We start from the raw sequence: 7,252 nt of genomic DNA, 5'->3' as shown, positions 1-7,252 counted from the left end.
CTAATTTTAGTCGAGTTAAATTTTTGAACTCTCTAATATTGTTCGAAGTGGCGTCCTTTATTTTGCTAAATGTATGGAAGCTGGAAGCATTGAATTTTGGGATAGATCCAGTTAATTCTGTAACCTATTATTGGTACCGTTGGATAGACCTCGTAAGGCACTTTCAGGATCAGTAACCAGTTTTTAAATATCTTGTATAGTTTAGAAATAATAGAGTGAAATCACTTGTCTTATCTTTTCAAACCAAATCAAATGAAATCATTTAAGTATTTACTTTATTTAACAACCAGAGTAATTTTTACTCAGGGATTAAACTTTTCTTCTAACTTACGTCCTCGCTGTTAGTATCCACTTTTGCAAAAGCTCGGTGTTAATGTTATAAGCTTTGTTTGTTAGAACAATGGCTCGAAGTTCATACGAGTGCCTACACTATCAAACTTAACTTTCTTTGAGAGATACAGAAATCCTGAACGTCAATGTTTCAGTTTTTGACAGCAGCTCAAGAATTTATGGCAGAAATGTTTTTACATGGGCCTTTTATTTTGTAATGTTTTGTCGGAATAAACGAAAGTAAAAGATAAAATGTTAGAGGATAATTCTAGCACAGAACCTAGTGTCATTATAGATATAGCTGTTTCAGAAAGTACTAAAGAGGAACTAAAAGAACATAGTGATAAAGAAAGGAAAAGTTCAAATAAAAAAGACTATGTTGTGTACGAGTATTATGGACAGAACATACCGCCGTCCGTTACATGGGTACAGTTTTTCGGAACAGGTGTGATATAATATTATACAGCTGAAGAGTTTGTTAAAATATTTTTTCTTTCTTTCTTTCAAATTTCATCATCATCATCATCATCATCTCAGCCATAGGACGTCCACTGCTGAACATTAGGCCTCCCCCAATGCTTTCCATGTTGCCCGGTTGGTAGCGGCCTGCGTCCAGCGCTTTCCTGCTACCTTTATGATGTCGTCGGTCCTCCTTGTGGGTGGACGTCCCACGCTGCGTTTTCCGGTACGCGGTCTCCTCTCCAGAACGTTGCTGCCCCATCGGCCGTCAGTTCTGCGTACTATGTGCCCTGCCTATTGCCACTTCAGCTTGCTAATCAGTCGTGAAAAATTATTTTAGTGTTGTATAGCCCATTTATCGAGGAAGGCTTTACCATCCTACAGAACCACCCTACGCTACTACGGAAGGCATCACACACACTACAGCCAATAGGGGCGGAGCAGTAAACAAAAACGTGCGAAATCGCGGGCACAGCTAGTGCATAAATTGATAAAATTGCCTTCGTTTTAGATGACACAGAAGACGCTCGACCTGAATCAAACACTCCATTTGATCCAAAAACCAGGAATGCCTTTGTACGGCTTGTGTTTATGATCGTTTTCGCCATGATTCTCGTCACTATGATCATTAATCTTATCTTTAGATTTACGTAAGTATAGTCTTCCATTGTAAAGGTATTTTTAATAGGTAGGTAAGTTATAGGAAAATATTATGATTCTGGCAAAGTAGAAAGAACTGCCCCTACCGAGAAAAGCTAAGCTTCGGCCAAACCAACGCGTGCAGCTCGCGTCGACGATGGCGATATGGCAATGGCGACCATTGCGAGTGCATACTGCATAGATCGCCGCGACCATGACAGGACGCGTTGATGTGAACTTATCGCCACAAATTCTGAACGCCACCGCCACAGCCATCGCAATGCAGGCTGCATGCGTTGGTTTGGCTGAACCTTAACGACTATAATAATAAGAGTACTATAAGAGTAATATGCGACTACCCATGTTAGACAGATGGGTTGGGGAGGCCTGCCCCTCTCGACAAAATGTGACATTTTTTGTCGAAAGATGGTCGAAAGCCTTTTTTTGTATGGAGTCCAAAGGGATTCGATTTTCGATTCGATTAAAAAGTGTTACCCACTGATGCCCAACCCACGTTACATGGATAGTAAAGCCAAATCCTCCATTTGATTGATCCTAAATAACCTGATCATGATGACGAAGTTACCTAGTAGGTACCTAAATGAAATCTGCAACTTAAATTATTACAAATGTAAAAAAAAACTTTTTTCTTTTTTTACTTGCAGACCGCCCTTAGCCAGGCTTTTAACTGGAAAATCTGGACTTATTATAGCGATCGTATGTATGTAAGTTTATTTATTTATTTATTCCACTAATACATACACAAACGGATATAAGCAAACTTTAATGTTTTTTTTTTATAACAGAATTGTTTATTTCGTTTTGACAATCTCGGTCGCGTCTAAATGCGCCTGGTATCCGCCTGGTAACTACATTATACTTGTATCATCGGTAAGCTCTCTTATTATTGATTTACAATAAGTAACTAAAGTCCGGTCGCCAAGCACGTAGAATTTCGTCCAATGACCATTTCCTTATCGCTCGCGTGTAATTAAATTGCTGTTGCTGCACACTCACTGCGCAGCTGCGGCCGCGGCCGCCCATCGCGCGAGCGATAAGGGGCCATCCATATAGTACGTCACACGAATTTCATGATTTTTTGACCCCCCCTCCGTCCTTGTCACAGGTGGTCACATTTCTGAGACCCCCCCCTCCCTAGTGTGACGTCACATGTTTTGCAATTTCACATCGAAAAATTATTAAATTAACAGCAGTTCCGAAATTAGTTTTATTTCCATTTAAATTAAGTACTTTTTTTTATGAAATCAACATTATATCAAATATTCGAAACAATTGAAATGTGATGTCACGAAACTTAGGACCCCTCCCACCCCATGTCACACCATGTCACACTTCGTCAACCCCCTCCCCCCCTCTTTACGTGTGACGTACTTTATGGATGACCCCTAAGGATGGGTAAGCTTGGGGTCATTGGACGAAATTGCAGTGCTCGGCGACCGGACTTTATACCTACTAATGCCTTAATATTGTCATCTTTTTTAGGTAATTGTGTTTAGTATCATCACAGCGTACTCCACAGTGTATACAAAGTCTGTAGTAATTATATTGGCCATCATCGCAACTCTAATTGTGGTCTTAATTTGTTTTTTTATAGCATGTTCTTCGGTAAGTTACAAATGTTAAGGTAAGTTGGTAGTCGGTTCGTAGCTGCGTAGGTTCGAAAGGCATTGTAGCGACGAACGCTGTTGCGATTTTTTTTCCACTGCCTCAGTTCGAAAGACGTGGTAGCGAAAAACGCTGTTTCAAAAAATATTTTCACTGCGATATACGTTTTTAAGATCCTAATAGTTACCTACTTAGTATGGAGCTTCAACCACACCAACGCGTACAAATCGCCATCGCCGGCCGCGACCAAAGGCCAATGCACAGATATGACAGGTCGCGCGACCCATGACAGTTCACGCGACCTGCCATTTCCCTATGATCGCGCCGTGATGATCGCGCCGGCGCGATGGCGATCTGCACGCGTTGGTGTGTGGTTGAAGCATAGATTTTTTTGTTTCAGTGGGACTTCACGAAGTTTCTTACTTATATATTTGTGGTGGCCACAGCCTTCGCCGCCATATCCATACTCATTACGGTGGCGATGTACGCCTTCAAGATAAAGTTTAAGCCACTGGTTTTGGCTTTGCTTGTCATCGGCGTTCTTATCCAGAGTGTCGTAAGTAATGTTTTTGTGACACACTAGCTGAAATTTAAATGTAACTGAAGTCCGGTCGCCGAGCAACTAGAATTTCGTCCAATAACCGCGCTCGCACGCTCACTGCGGCCGCCCGTCGCACAGTCGCGACAGCAATATAATAATTACGCGCGAGCGATAAGGATGGGTAGCTTTGGGATCATTGGACAAAATTCTATCTGCTCGGCGACCGGACTTTTAGTTCATCTATAATCTGCTTATTGTGATCGCGTGTGGTAGAACGGGTGTCTTGTGGAGACAAAAGAGTTTTTTTGTCATACGTATTTTCTTTTCAGGTCCTCATAGTACAGCTCCAGTTGACTCTTGGAGGGAAAACAGTGGCGACTGGCGAAGAGTTTTACATTATATGTGCGTTTTCGTTGTACACATCAATCATTTCAATATTCTTACAATTATTGAGGTTTATAAAATTGGTGTCATAAAGTTTGTAAAGGACTCTACTCACTACACTGTTTCAAAACGGTATAGGTACATCATAGAGATATTTTAGTTGGAATTGAGTACTAAGCTAAATATGCTTGTGTCACGAGTGGGCTCACCGCAATAGTCGAGCGGCGGCGCCGGGGACCGAACCCGCGTTCCCCGGATCACGAGTCGACCCCTTCACCATTCGGTTATCGTGGCTTGTGTGTTCACACGACAGTAAAGTTTTGCGGGATAGGTACTGCATTACTGCACCCCGTAAAACTGGATTGGCGTGGGAACACGCCGACTATTTATTGTAAGTCTGGTGGAGGGCGTTAACGACTATCATAAAGTTTTTCAATAAAACTAGTACAGGCGTTAACGTTCAACCGTATAGTCTCATCATTATGTCGCCAACACCTTGTCCTTGTGATGATGATACCATGTAACAATTTGTTCAATTATTTATATCTATTTGAACACGTCACTCGAAGTGGTCACGATATGTACGGTGTAGTGGGTAGAGTCCTTAAATTGTCTCAAATTGTGTTTTTATTTCTGTAAATTAGTTTAAACGGGTCGCAGTACAATCTGCGTCAATTAGTTCTTGACACCCAAAGAAGCAGCCAATAAGTTCGAAACACGTCTTTGTTACACTGACATAGCCACGTTAGCCGGTGAAGAGGTCGTACTGGCCGACTCGAGATCCGAGGAATGCGGGTTTGAACCCCGCCGCCGCTCGACTATTGTGGTGAGCCCACTCGTAACACAAGCTTATTTAGCTTAACACGAGGGGCTAACATAACTATTAGTAATTTGTGCAATACAAATTGCTAATAATCTTTTAAAAAAAAATTGACCGCTTTAGGTGTCACGAAGTTCATGACACCTACTATTTGACGCTGACTGTACCGACAAATAATAGGTTAAACCATTGTAGTTCAATGTCATCGACCATATATCTTTGGTAACCTGAAATAAAGGCTGTTTATTTTTAATTAATTGGACTTTTAATTATATTTGTATTGTTAAAGACTTCATTAGATAACTTGGCGTGAGGCCGCGATGTTCTTTATATTGATCCACATAATAAAAAGGGAAGGTTCTGAGGGAGTTCTTGAAAGTTTTCGCTAGGGGCGCTGTACAATCCGTCTTACATTTAATGTCATTTTTTCACGTGAGCGCGTTTGATGTAAACTCACTCAGCCCTCCCTCTGACCTCTGTAATCATAATAACTCCATTTATTGCTGATATGAGTAGTTAGTATATTATTTCATTTATTTAAGGCACAAATACAACAAACACACAAAACCACTACGCAGGTATTTAATGTGGATGAAATTCATGATGATCGTGTGTGTGTCCCAAAAAGAACACGTCACACCAGAGGTGGTAAGGTTCAGTCTTGCGATCGCAATGCATAACGCTACGGTATGCGGTGGCGGACACATAATCATATGAAAAACGTCTAGAATGGTCTCTTGTTTCGTCGCAATATGCGACAGTGGTGAAGAGCAATTCGTCGCAGTTTGCGTCGAGACTAAAGTCCGGTCGCCGAGCAGATAGAATTTCGTCCAATGACCCCAAGCTACCCATCCTTATTGCTTGTGTCGCGCTCGCACACTCACTGCGGCCGCTCGTCGCAGTCGCGACAGCAATATAATTACGCGCAAGCGATAAGGATAGCTTGGGCTCATTGAACGAAATTATATCTGCTCGGCGACCGAATTTTAATACAGTTACGATCGCGAGACCGATACTTACCTTTGGTGTGACAAGTTTTGGGACACTCTGTATGTTTACTAAACAAAGTACTTCTTATCGGGCACCAAAAGGATATCTACGGACGATCCCTCAATATAGTTCATTCTTCGACTGCTTAGGCTACAGGTTTCTTTCGGTTTCTGAGAAAAAAAAGCATTAACTAACCATCAAATTAATATTTAGTTACATCACTTTTTAATAGTTATCATTTTAGTTTTAATATTTTAAATTACTATACAGTTTTGCATAAAAACACTTAATACTTAATAGGATTTAGTTCTTTTACCTGGCCTATCTTCTTACGCAGTCGTATACCAAATACTGCACTTTCTGAGAGATAACTGAAAAAAAAACAGTTAAAAATTATTTAATACTAGCTTTCCGCCCGCGGCTTCACCCGGGGTTTTCCCGGAAATTATTCGAATTTTTCTCGCCGTAAAAAACATCCTCGGACATCCACGAACATTTAAAAAAAATACTTAATTGGCAAAATTGGTGCAGGCGTTATTGAGTATGCGCTTACCAGCACATTTTGCGATTGTCGAAGAATTCATTTAGAATTAAATCCTCATTTTGTATAATTTTTGTTTGTGCAGTAAATTACGCTTTCAATACACACACTAACATATTATGGACTAAGAGCCAGTGACCGAACTTTAGCATTTTATACTTACATGTTCCACTAAAACGTTAATAAGCATCATTAGCTAAATAATCTTGACACAAAAAATATGACAAACTCATCTTCAAAATGGGTAACCCATGGTTTTAAGTTTGACGCATTTTTTGGTGTATTAAACTTAAGTTATGAATTGTCAGCGTGGTATGTCAAATCCTCCATCTGCCTCTGGTATTTTTTCCATTTTATTACAATTGTCATGATGGGATAACTTACCGTAAATTCACAATGTCCATAGCAATTACCACCGCCACCACCACCAATCCCGCCGCCACCGCCACCGCCGCCGCCGCCGCCATATCGATCATCATAATATTCGTTATCCACCAGCTAGCAAAAATGTGACAATAGTTTGTGATATGTGATTTGAGATGCTACTATTAACGCTTAAAAATTAATAACTATGTGACAATACAGGGTGTTTCAAAATACCCCCTAAAGCCTGAAAGGGCACAGAAACTGAAACAATCTGAAATAGAAGCCGTTGTTCCTATTGTCATATCTTGAACGGTTTTGGAAATAACGTACATCGAAAGTTTCCAAAAATATCGATATGAATTCCCTCACTATCGATCAGCTGCAGCGGGTCATAATAAGAAGTTGCAAAAATTTGGCATGTGGCACGATCCCGTTCGCACCACTTTGCACTGCGGAAGCGCCGAAAGATCGCGACACCGGCCGTCGGCTCTTCTTTGATTTAGTCGTTCATATGCTTCGTGCGTGATCGGTGTGTTTTCCTATCGTTTAACTACTT

The 7,252-nt window shown here is 40.9% G+C and overlaps 1 long non-coding RNA gene across 1 annotated transcript; it reads left to right on the top strand.

The window, feature by feature from the left end:
• Positions 1–492: 492 nt before the first annotated feature.
• On the top strand, positions 493–4,100 carry LOC135084638 (uncharacterized). Its single transcript, XR_010259912.1, has 7 exons — positions 493–775; positions 1,301–1,439; positions 2,094–2,149; positions 2,235–2,319; positions 2,932–3,054; positions 3,455–3,610; positions 3,925–4,100. It is a non-coding gene; the product is annotated as an uncharacterized LOC135084638 (long non-coding RNA).
• The last annotated feature ends 3,152 nt before the right edge of the window (positions 4,101–7,252 follow it).

Source organism: Ostrinia nubilalis, chromosome 26, assembly GCF_963855985.1.
Source record: "Ostrinia nubilalis chromosome 26, ilOstNubi1.1, whole genome shotgun sequence".
Classification (NCBI taxonomy): Eukaryota; Metazoa; Arthropoda; class Insecta; order Lepidoptera; family Crambidae; genus Ostrinia; species Ostrinia nubilalis.
Note: the sequence above shows the minus strand (reverse complement) of the source record. Positions and strands in the feature narration are given on the sequence as shown.